This window comes from Gracilinanus agilis, chromosome 2 (genome assembly GCF_016433145.1).
Source record: "Gracilinanus agilis isolate LMUSP501 chromosome 2, AgileGrace, whole genome shotgun sequence".
Lineage (NCBI taxonomy): Eukaryota > Metazoa > Chordata > Mammalia > Didelphimorphia > Didelphidae > Gracilinanus > Gracilinanus agilis.
The window spans coordinates 300,188,681-300,201,511 of record NC_058131.1 but is presented as its reverse complement, the minus strand read 5'-3'; positions in this window follow the sequence as shown (position 1 = coordinate 300,201,511).

The window sequence follows — 12,831 nt, the reverse complement described above, 5'->3', positions numbered from 1 at the left end:
AGGAAGGAAGGAAGGAAGGAAGGAAGGAAGGAAGGAAGGAAGGAAGGAAGGAAGAAAGAAAAGGAAAGGCTGCATCAATGCAGTGCCCATCTCAGCAACACTGATTTCTGTGTCTCCATAGGGAAGCCACCGCTTCAGATCAGTCTGCATTGCACTGTAGATGATGCTTGCTGAATGCAAGTTGGAGTTAGTGGTGGGCAGAAAATATTTATTGCACAACACATATTGCATCGTTGTTGTTTGTTGTTGTTTGTAGCTCAGTTGTTTGGTTGTGTCCAACCCTTCTCGACCCCCTGAGCCATAGATATCCATGGGGTTTTCTAGGCAAGGATACTAGAGTGGTTTGCCATTTCCTTATTTTTTTCAGGTACTCAGAGGTTAAATGCCTGTTAAATTACATAGTTAGGAAGTGTCTGGGGCCACATTTGAACTCAGGTCTCATTGATTCCAAGTCCAGCTTTCTATCCACGGAGCCACCTAACTGCTTCCTAGGTAATCAGAGTTTAAATGCCTTGTCCAAAGTCAGACAGCTAGGAAGTGTCTGGGGCCAGATTTGAATTCAAGTCTTGCTGAACCCTAGCTCTAACCCAGTGGTTCCCAAAGTGGGTGCCACCACCCCCTGGTGGATGCTGCAGTGATCCAGAGGAGCGCTGATGGCCACAGGTGCATTTGGGGGCAGTGAATAAGTAAGGGAGCAGTGACAGTATGTGACAGGGGGCGCTAAGTAATATTTTTTCTGGAAAGGGGGCAGTAGGCCAAAAAAGTTTGGGAACCACTGCTCTAACCATTGAGCCACAGTTGCCTCCCCGTATTGCTTACACAAATACATATACAGACAGTATGGTATATACTAAATAGAGAATTGGTCTTGGAGGCAGAAAGACCTGGGTTCAAGTTCCATCTCTGAGACATACTGGCTGAGTGACTCTGCAAGCATATCACTTCATTTTCCTGTACCTCTGGCCAAGTGTCTTAAGATTTCAAATTGCAGGATATTTGCTGATATATGCTCCGTAGTTTTTGTGGGAGTTTCTGTTCCCTGGGGGCTCTGCATCTGGAGAAACCACAGAATATATGGGATATAGCATTGTGTAATGGATAAATTGATCTCTAGCCTGAGAGACCAGAAGACCTGGTTCCAAACCTGACTTTGCTTCCTATTAGTTGTGAAACCCTGGGCATGTTACCTCTCGTGGCACCCGTACGATTCACCAAAACCCGAAGCTGCAGAGATACTGACCTATATTTGGTAGAGGGAATTTCCTCACCAGAAGTTCCCTGTGCCGATGCAATAACAAGTCTGGCTCTACCTACTCACCAAAAATACACACACATACACACACACTCTGACTTAGTTAAGATTGCCTTCTTCCCTCCAATGAACCCATCCGACATGGTGCAGTCAGCTAAAAACCGCTCATTGTTGATTTTACTGAATCACGGGGGTTCCTAAGAGACCACCTTCTCCCATCGGGACTCATCATTCAGGCTCCCCATTTACACACTCGCTCCCTCTCTCCTTCCTATCTGCCTGTGAAAGAGCCACTTTCAAACCTACTTAATTCAACCAGATGTTTTTGGCTGGTGAGCTTAAAGTGGCAGAGAGATAAAATAGCACTGGCTCATGTTTAGAAATAATCGCTCCTACATCTGCACAGAAATGGACTCGCCCAGATCCTGAAGAGTGAGAGAATTTGCCCAGAGTGGGGTCCAATAATACATGGTATGGACTAGAGTGTGAGCAGGCTAACCAGAGGATCAGTGGCCATGCCATACAGGGAACAGCTAAAGGAACCATGGATGCTCGAGCCATAGAAAGAAGACTTCAGGAGAGGGAAAGGTTAAGATGGCTCTCTTCAAGTTGCCTCATGGACAATGGATGGTACTTGTTCTGTCGGGTCTCAGAGGGGTAAGGAGCAGAGAGTGAGGTTTCAGCTTACCTGAAGGAAAACCTTCCCAACAATGAGAGCTGTCTAAAGGGGAGATGAGCTATCTTCTACTAAAGCAGTGATTCCCAAAGTGGGCACTACCGCCCCCTGGTGGGTGCTGCAGAGATCCAGGGGGGTGGTGATGGCCACAAGTGCATTTATCTTTCCTATTAATTGCTATTAAAGTTTTTTTTTAAATTAATTTCCAGGGGGCTAAGTAATATTTTTTTCTGGAAAGGGGGCATTTGGCCAAAAAAGTTTGGGGACCACTATACTAGAGGTTCAAGAAGATGTATAGCCAATGGTCATGGAGGTCCTAGGGGACATTTCTGATAAGGCATGACCTGAATGATTTTTTTGAGGTTCTTTCCTACTCTGAGATTCTGTGATTGTAACAGATTTTTTTAACCCATATGTTCTGCATTAGAATCAATACTAAGCATTGGTTCTAATGCAGAAGAGCAATAAAAGCTAGGCAAGGGGGTGGATTGAGTAACTTGCCCAGGGTCATACAGCTAGGAAGTTGCTAGGAAGTATCTAAGGGCAGATTTGAACCCAGGGCTTTCCATCTCCAGGCCTGGCTCCCTAACCACTGGGCCACCTAGCTGCTCCTGTAACAGGGGTCTTTAACCTCACAAACTTGGGTTTTTTAATATATTTTATAACTATTTTCAGTATGATTGGTTTCCTTTGTAAGCCTATTCATTTTCTTTTATAAATTTAAAGGCAGTGTTCTGAGAAGAGGTTCACAAGATTCACCAGACTATTAAAGGGACCTATAATGCAAAAAAAAAAAAAAAAAAAACCATTAAGCACTCCTGTTCAAATTTGTATGTGGGATGCAATTTTCTCAAAGAAAATCTTTTCTTAGACTGAAAATATTAAACTAGGAGAGGCAGTGTAGTTTAGTAGAAATAACACCAGTAGTGCTTGGAGTTAGATCTTGGTTTAGATACCAGCTCTAGGGGGCAGCTGGGTGGCTCAGTGGATTGAGAGCCAGGCCCAGAGATGGGAGGTCCTGGGTTCAAATCTGGCCTCAGACACTTCCCAGCTGTGTGACCCTGGGCAAGTCACTTAACCCTCATTGCCTAGCCCTTGCCACTCTACTGCCTTAGAACCAATACACAGTATTGATTCTAAGACAGAAGGTAAGAGTTTAAAAAAATAGATACCAGCTCTAACGTTGGTTTGCTGTAGGACTTAGGATAAGTCATTTACTCTTACTGAGTTTCAATTTCCTCATGTGTAAAATGAGAAGAAATACCTGAATTATCTGGTAGTAATATACTCTGTAAATCTTAAAGTGGAATAAAGTTATTTCCCCAGTTTATGCATGATTTAAACTCCCAGAACTGAAGGTCAGCCAGGGTCCTGGATGTGGAATTTTGTTTCTCAGATTCAATATTTTCCTTTGGTGGGGTTTAAGAGGACGGATAGAACATGATAGAGACTGCATGGCCCAACAGAAATAGCCAGAACCGAAAGTGGGGAAAGTCAGGTTCTATTTCTGATTCTGGCTATCCAGCTGTGTGACCTCAGACCTGTTTCTAATCTCTTCAGGCCTCTGATTCTTCACCTGTCGAATAGGTGCCACGATCTTTGCCCTATTTACTTCATCGAGATTCTCGGGGCAGGGCATTAAATGAAATTTTTAAAAATATAGGATCACAATATTTGGAGGTAAAAGAGACCTTTTGTTGTTGTTCAGTCATGACCAAATTCTTTGTGGCACCATTTGGGTTTTTCTTGGCAGAGATATTGGAACAGTTTAGTCATTTCTTTCTCCATCTCATTTTACAGATGAGAAACCTGAGGCAAACAGGATTGAATGATTTGTCCAGGGTCACACAGTTAGATTCTGAAGCTGGATTTGAACTCTTGAAGATAAGTCTTCTTGATTCCAAGTCCAATGCTCTCTCCACCGAGCTGCCCTCAGGAGAGACCTTAGAGATTATCTAATCCGGTGATGACAAATCTATGACACACATGTCAGCACTGACACGCATAGCCATTTTAGATGGTTGCTTACAGAGAAGTATGGGGCTGCATGCCAAGGATGAAACATTTGCTATAGTGTGTAGTGTAGACACTCTGTGCACTATAGATGACAATTCTACCTATATTAATTTACATATTTTAGTTATTAGTTATATATTACAATTATACATTTTTGTTATTTAAACTAAATGAAATTATGGTTGTTTTTTTTCTCAAAGTGACACACCACCTGAGTTAAGCTCAGTTTTTGGTGAATTTTGACACACCAAGCTCAAAAGGTTGCCCATCACTGATCTAATCCAACCCACTCTCTTTTACAGATGGAAAATTAGACCTGCCCGAGGTCACAAAGGTGGCACTAAGTGACAGGCAGGTTTCAGATCCTCATCCTTCCAACACAAAATCTGATGTTCTTCCCATTGATGTGCTTCATGAAAAAAAAAAAAACTTGGACCTTTTTTAGGGACTATTGTGATATAATGGGAAATGGCCTTGCCCTATCATCTCTTGCTCTATGGAGCAAGATTCTTCCTTTGTAAAGTGAAGAATTGAATTAGATGATCTTAGGGTTCCTTCAAGTTTGCATACTCTATGAGGGTGAACGTTATTCTTTGACATGGGACTTGTTGGCAGACACTGAGACACAGTGAGAAGGGAATCTCTGTTACAGAATAGTCTGTTAGAGTGACTATTTTTGTCTCATTAAAGCCCCCAGACAAACATCTACCAAAGGTTCTGCTTTGGGAGGATGCTTGAACCCAGTGAAAACAAATCTGTACCTGGAATCTGGGACTTGACCTCCCCATATCGGCCCAGCAGAATTTGGATATTAGCTGCCCAAACCTCCTCCCAATGACATGTCAATGACGATCCTTTGGGGATGGGTGGTCAGACAAGCCCCCCAGATTCTTTCATCTTCAGGTAGCTCATCGAAATGATATATTCTGACTCCTGAACTCATTGAAAATGCAAATCCACCTCTCCTCACCTTGCTAACGATAGGGATATTAGTGGAAATTTATACACACCCTCTTCCTACTCACGGAACCATAGCTGGGGCCCATTCAACCAAAATCATTCCAGGAACTGGGAATAAAAGGGTTTTAGCTAATACAACAGACAGACACCTCGGCCAGAGTGTCCGATGCGACCAGCTGGCAGTCATAAACGCAAGGTCCCTAATTGGAGAAAGGAGAGGCGGAGGGGAGGTAAAGAAAGGGGTGGAAGCCAGAAAATAGCCTCCCAAAATAATTTTTTGAGATAAAATGATGGGGAAAATCTGCACAGGAGGGTTCCAGTAGCTCTCAAATGAGTCTTTGTTGAACCAGTTTCAATGACCAAACATAAACAGTACTTTTAAAACAGGAGAATGATCCCTGGATTCCTGTAAAAATGTTAGCTTCTCAAATGAGGCGAGTGTGCTAATGTGAGCATTTGGGTGTGTAATCATGAATGCAGTTGTATGCACATGGCTCGACGTGAGCGTATTTGGGTATATATGTCTGCCCGGGTGTGAAGGAGATCCTAGGAAAATTATTATGCAAACATTAAAGAACTATATAAATGTTAGCCAATATTATGACTATATTTTGCTTGAGTGTCTGTGTGCATGTGATTCATTGTATGTGCATGTTTGTGTGCAGATCTGTGTTTGGCATGAGCTTTGATGTTCAATTCTTTACACAACAGCACATCGGGAGGGAAATGTGTTCATTTACTTAGCCCAGAGTCAAGCAATGGGGCATTTCTCTGATTTTTTTTACCTATATATCTATGTACGCTTCGACCAGAGCCTACCTTCCCTATCCCCCTCTCTCCCACCCAGCTGCCCAGCTCAGTTCCATATCTTCATTTCTTCCAGGAATGCCTTTTATTTCAGCCCATCCAATAGTTCCATTGTGTGCTGAGAGGTGCTTCTTTCCAAAAGAGGAGAATCCTCGGGAGACTGGGGGTTTCCAGGTCTGAATGCTTAATTTCACATTCAAGCTCAACAAGGGCAAAGATTCAAGAAATATTGTATCCTGGCTTATCACGAGCTTTCCACCAGCCGGTGAAAATCACCCTTCTCTCCTGCTTAAATGTGGGGCCGGGGGAGCAGCTGGGGGCAGCTGAGCCCGTTTGGAGAATGTCAGTCACCTGATCTGGAAGGGATGAGGAATTTGATGATTCCAAAGAACCCAGAGGGAAAATATGGAGTTGCAAAAGCAGAAGGGGGGCTGGGGAAGGAATGAGGGGTGAGAAGCAAATGATCTTGACTTCGCAGAGACTTCGCTACACCAGGGACCAGATTCCAGGCTTTAGTTCTGAAAGAACTAAAAATGACTTGTTTTCTCCTCCTTTCCATTATTTGCAGGCAGAAACCAGTAGAAAATAAATTCCCAATGTAGCCAAGAATCTCCTTTAGTTGCATTTGTATTTTGTTCAATGCCACAGTGCTTTTAACATTTTCAAACCCTTTCCATCTAATATTTTATATTATTTCTATGATTCCAGAATGGAGGGAAGGCAGAGAGCAACAGGCCCCATTTCCATCCCTTCTTGCTAGATATTCCTGAGCTAGAAGGGCCCTTGATTAGCTAGTCTAGTCCCCTCACTTTACAGATGAGGAAACTGAGGCTCAGGCATAGAAAATGACTTGACCAAGGTCTCAGAGCTATGATATTGGGATCTGAACCCATGAACTCCTAAAGAGCAGGGATTCTCTTTTGCCTCTTTTTTTTAACCCCCAGCACTTATAGTTGTTTATTGATTGATTTATTGAATCCATTGCATCAGGATCAGATGCTCTCTCCACTATGGGGAAACCATGACCTAAAGAGTCTATGTACCTTGCCTAAGGTCACACACTAAGTTTGTACCAGAACCAGGAACAATTCTCTGATTTGTAGATACCCAGGCTAAGAGTCTTGCCCTTACTCAGTGGAATCACAGAATATGGCCTTGATCGTGGAGAATTTGAACCCGGAGAAAACAAACCTGTATGTGGAGTCTGGGACTTGGCCCTGCATCCAATGTTTGCATCTGATCTGAGAGGCACATTGTCAGCGAGCCTTCTAAACAGGAATTCCTCGCCTCCTAAACCCAAGCTTGGAAATGGGCTGGTATGCTTTACCTAATTTTCTTAGTAAATTCAATGTTGTTCCAGCCTTTCACCTAGCAGGTGGATTTCTCCCAGCACAGGAATATGAATCTTTAGGATACCTAATAGTTCTAGAGATGAAAAAAAAAATCTAATAGACCACCTAGTCCAATCCCTTTATTTTACAGATGAAGAAACTGAGGTTAGGTTACTTGCCCACAATGTCACAGGTACTAAGCATCAGAAATGGGATTTGAACCCTGGTCCTCTTAATCCAGAGCCAATACCTATTCACTTCTTCTTCCCTCTGAGATTCAACGTTTTTTCTCTCTTTCTCCCAATTATGAATTCACCCATGAAAAATCCAGAGATAGATTCTCTCTTCATTGCAGGTGGAGTCCAGGTGCTTGGGAAAGAAACCAGGACAGAATGGTGCCTAGTGAGATTCCCCAACCTGAAGGGTCTGTGTAGGAAAAGCTGAGGTTTGTGACAGAAGCTGGATTGAGAGAGAAATTCTCCTGTGATATAAAATCCCCCAGATGTGTTAAAAAAAATTCTGAGCAGGTCGGGGAGGGGGGTGCGCTTTGTGTGTGTTATTTTTTTTCCCTTCTCCCCACCTTCAGGGCCAAAAGGAGCAGACTGTGTCTCTAAACACATCACAAGAATCTATAGTGGAAGTGGGAAGAATAACCCCAGGCTTTTAGGTCTAGCTCTCAAGGTCAACTGATATCATTAGAATAACATGAACTCAATTTGAGTTACAGCAGGGAAATCATGTTAAGAAATATGGGTCAGTCATCAACCAGTAATAAAGCTGTTACCTCTTACTATCTGAAACGCTCTCTGAAACCTGTCAGATTGCAGTATTCCCATTGTTAGGCTGACATTTAACAATGAAATTGCTTACGAAAACCAAAGACTACTTAAGGAAGGGGAAAAAATACTGATTAAGCTAGAAAATCTCACATTCATTCCTTCAACTATAGGATCAAGCAAGAAAAATCTATGAATGCCAGAAAACAACATCTAAATTGTCCTTGCTTTAAGTGAGCAGCTTTTTAAGATTTTTTAAAAAGGAACAAAAGGAGGCCAGGTATTCAATACACTAGCAAAGTGCCATTAGTCTGGATATTCCATATCCACTAGGGAGGGAAAGTGGATTGCTTTCAAAGACAGGACTGACCATTTCATTCTCTGGCCTAAGAAGCTTCTGTGGCTCCCTATTGCCCCTAGGATAAAATATGAACTGCTCTGTTCAGTTTTTAAAGGCCTTTGTCAAAATCTTGTTCCATTAGACTTTTCCATATGAAGCCATAGTATTCCTTTTCATCGAATGCACCATGCATTCCAACCAAGCTGGTCTACTTGCTATTTCCTATACGCAACGTTCCGTCTCCTTCCCTGTACTTTTGGGTGGGTTCTTTCCCATTCCCAAAAAAGGGAATGTTCTCCTTCTTATTCCTCTCAGAATATTTGCCTTCTTTAAAGGTTCAACTCAGGTGCCATCTCTTATACAAGGCCTTTCTGGATCTGCTCCAGCCATTCATTACAAACTTCCTTCTTCCAAAAACTTACTTTATCATTTCCTATCTGTGTGCATGTTGTAGTGACCCAATAGAATGTTAGGGTCTTAAGGGCAGAAATTGTCTCTTTCTGACTCTCTGTTTCTTCTCTGTCTCTGTGTGTGTTTCTCTCTAATTCTCTCCCTGTCCTCCCTCTCTGCTTTTCTGTTGGTCTCTGTCTCTTTACTTTCTCTCTATATCTCTTTCTCCATCTTTCTCTGTTTGTGTCTGGCTATCTTTTTCTGTCTTTTGATTCCCCAGTGCGATGAACAGTACCTCGAATTCAGTAGATACTTAATAAATGCTTTTTGAATAGAAAATTGCTAATGTCAGAGTATAGCAGAACAGATTTGAGGGTTAACCATGGCCAACTGAAGTTGTCCCTATGATTAGGGTGGTCTCCAAAATGGAGACAACATAGAAGAGCAAGATACTCACTCAGAAGTTTTTCTCTCTTATGTGATTGTGCTTTCTCTTTCTCTCTCTCTCTCTCTCTCTCTCTCTCTCTCCTCTGACATACTGGGAACCCCCCAAATTGGAGGGAACCCCAAGCAAGAGTTGTCCCTATGATTAGGATGGTCTCCAATCACAAAATTGTAAAATTTTAGAGATAGAAGAGACCTCAGCAGCCTCTTCTACTCTATCTTAGAAGTCAGAGTTATCGTGTACCCATCTCGCCATCATCACCTACCCACAGATTCTAATAATTAATTAATAATTCTAGTAATTCACCAAGACCATAGAATTATGACTTTTGTGACTCCATCAAACTCAGGCTCACCTTCACGTAAACCCTCTGTACCAGAGATGTCGAACATGCTGCCAACATCCTGCATCCACCCCCACAAGATAAAAATGCAAGTGGGAAACCTTTATTAAAATATATAAAAATACAACAGAATGTTGATAGTGTTCATCTGTAGGATTTTTCACCTTTAAGACAATATGATGCTCACAGGGATCCTTACCTATAGTTAGTGACCCCCATTTCTGTTTGAGTTGGACACTAATGCTCAATACCAAAAGTAGGCAACCTTTTGCTATGGGCCAGTGACTCAACTTCTTGAGGACTGATATCTCATGGCCCATTCATAGAAAGTGCCAAAGGCAATAGAGAGCAAGAAAAATTCAAAGCCCAAGAGTAACTCTTGTCTGTGACTTCCTTTTCTCTTTATTGTAATAAATGCTGACCAAGTACCCCCTAAATTGTGGGGAGATGACATAACCTCAAACCAGGCTTCCAAAGAGTTGAGATTCACCAATCAAAACTGTTGACCTTTTTAAATCTGCAGATAGAAGGAAGCTCCACTTGGATACCACTCACTCTAGTGTGCTTTCCCATCCACAGGAAACCATCAATGAGTAAATGTCTATTGACATGCTGCATCCTTTATGAAGCCTTCCCAGGTCCTTCCAGGTACCAATGACTTCCCCCCTGGGACACTGCTTTGTTTTATCACTCTGAAATGCAGTCATCAAGTTATATGGCATATTATAATTATCTAGGACTGTCTCTTCCCTCTGCTAGACTGTGAGTTCAAAGAAAGTGCTCTCCCACCTCCAGTGCTCTGTATACAGTAGTTACTTAATAAATATTTGTGGAATGAATGAATCCTAAGGAGCAATGTAGTGAGCCCAGGACCAGGCCCTTTAGTCTTAACTCTAGTCTTGACTCTAGGACATTGTGTCACTTTGAACAAGTTATTTAAAGCTCTCTCTAAGTCTCAGTTTCTCCATCTGTAAAATAAAGGCTGAAAAAAAAATCCTTCCTACCTATTTCACAAGACTCTGGTTTGGCAAAATGAAAGGTTGCAAATTAAATTTAAATTAAATTTAAATTAAAGATTTTCATTAAATTAAAAATGCAAAAGTTCCTTGAAAATTATGGAACATTAAGACAAACCCAGGAATTATATGAATACAATCATAAAATACTTTTCACAAAAAGTCTAAACAAAGAGAAGAACATTCATCCCTCTTGGGTTGGTCGAGCCAATATAATGAAAATGGCAATCCTACCTAAATTAACCTACTTATTCAGTTCCATACCAATTAAATTGCCCCAAAATTATTTTATAAAACTATTTTTAAAAATAACAAAATTTATCTGGAAGAACAAAAGATCAAGAATATCAAGGGAATCCATGGGAAAAAATGTGAAAGAAAGTGGCCTAGAAGTACTAGATATTAAGCTGTATTACAAAGTTATAATCATCAAAACAAATCTGGTTCTGGCTACGAAATAAAGTGGTAGATCAATGGAACAGATTAGCTACATGATATATAGTAGCAAATTACCATAATTATTTAGTGTTTGATAAACCCAAAGATCTAAGCTTTGGGGACAAGAAATCATTGTCTGACAAAAACTGCTGGGAAAACTGGAAAAAAGTATTGCAGAGACTGGATATAATAGACCAACAACTCCTATCCTATCCTAAGAAAAGGTCAAAACGGTTATGCAATTTAGACCTAAAAGATACTACCATTAGCAAATTAGAGGAGTATAAAATAGTCTGCCTGACAAACCTATAAGGGAAAAATTTATGACCAAACAAGAGATAGAAAGCATTAAGAGATACAAAATGGATACCTTTGATTATATTAAATTTAATAGGTTTTGCACAAACAAAACTCTTAAAAAAAAGGTAAGGGATTTATTAAAAAAATTATTGGGCATTTCAGACATCAATGTTCAACAGGAATGAGCACCATAACTCAAGACTCTATGCATACAAAGGCTAAAGCCCTTCCAGTTACCTATGGAATAACAGACTATGACCCTGTCCACTTAACAAAAATGATACTTGTACCTGGTCTGTGAGTTCCGAGCTTCCTAAATCCTTTCAAACCTCCTAAAGCCCTCCTCTGATACCTCATGGTAGTGCGTAGATGACCCTGGATTTTCAAAGGCTCCTGAAACATAAGCTATGGCGAACTCCTGAGCAAGTCATTTTAATGTTTTCTTTCTGGGACTCGTTATCTTCATCTGAAAACAGAGGAGGTTTGACTGAGTGAACTTTAAGGTCTCCTCCAGCTCTAACAGCATGCTTTATGGTCTAAGACTCCTTCCAACTATGGTAGATTTTGCTCTATAGAATCTTCCAGCTCCAAAATCCAATGATTCTAATGTACCAGGTTAGAAAGACTTCTCATATGGACTCAACAGTGTATCTATCCTATGAGAACAAGTCTAGTGACATTCTGAGAGGTTTGGCTACCAGGGAGAGAACTTTCCTGACCTCAGCAGCTCAAGAAGTTTGTCTCTTTAGGGAGAAAGCACTTATGAGCTGTGTCTGATAGAGGGATGGCTGCGAAAGAACTCAAAGCATGGATAAAAGAACTAAATTGTAGCCCAGTTGACAAATCCTACCAGAAGTGCTCATCAGAAGTGGAGAGAAAATTTTTCAGTTAAAGCCAGCTGGTACCAGGGAGACCACTTCTCAGTCATCCTGTCTCCCTCCTTGGAAATGGAAAATGGAAAGCAGTAGATGGGGAAATAGTCTCTGACCCAGGGATAAGAGGCATAAGCTTCTAAATCCAAATTGGTGAAAGTCATAATTTGCAACTGATAGATAACTGCTTTCATTTACATTTAAAAGCCTTCTCCCAGGCACAGCCACCATCTGAGGTGACAGTGTGCAAAGGTGATTGTATCCAAGGGCCAAATAGTGATTTGAGGAGAGGAGTGAATAAAGCTAAGGTGGCATTGGCTTAATTAAGAAGGATGCCACTGACTGCTCCAGGTCAGTCATCTTCTTCCCCATTGACATGCCCACTCACTCCCAGCACATTCTTTTCCCCTCCCATCCCAAGTGCACACTAAACCCTTACCAGGGTTTGAAAGGTCCCTCGTCTTGGCATTTCCCAATTCCAGGTGGGACCAGAATCCAAAAGAGCTGAAATACCACAGATCTATTCTCCAGGCATCTGCAGCATCCACTTGAAGAAAGGAAGATGGCAAAAGCTTTCAGGAGACTGATTGTGATTTCTAGGCCTGAGTTCTGGCTCAGGCTCTTTGGAGAGTTTGGATAAGGATCTGAACTTTCAGGGGCTTCCAGGAGTGAATTCTAAGTCACAGCAGCTCTCCTAGCCCAGATCATTAGAGTCCATTTAAACATCTGCTACCATCTTAAGCCATTTGCAGCACATGTGTCTGTTAGGGGGAGAGAGGGAGGGAGGGAAGGAGGGAGAGGAGTGATGATCATTGTCATCTTTATAGCCTGAGTACGTCCATCAAAACTCCTCTGAATCTCAATTCTTT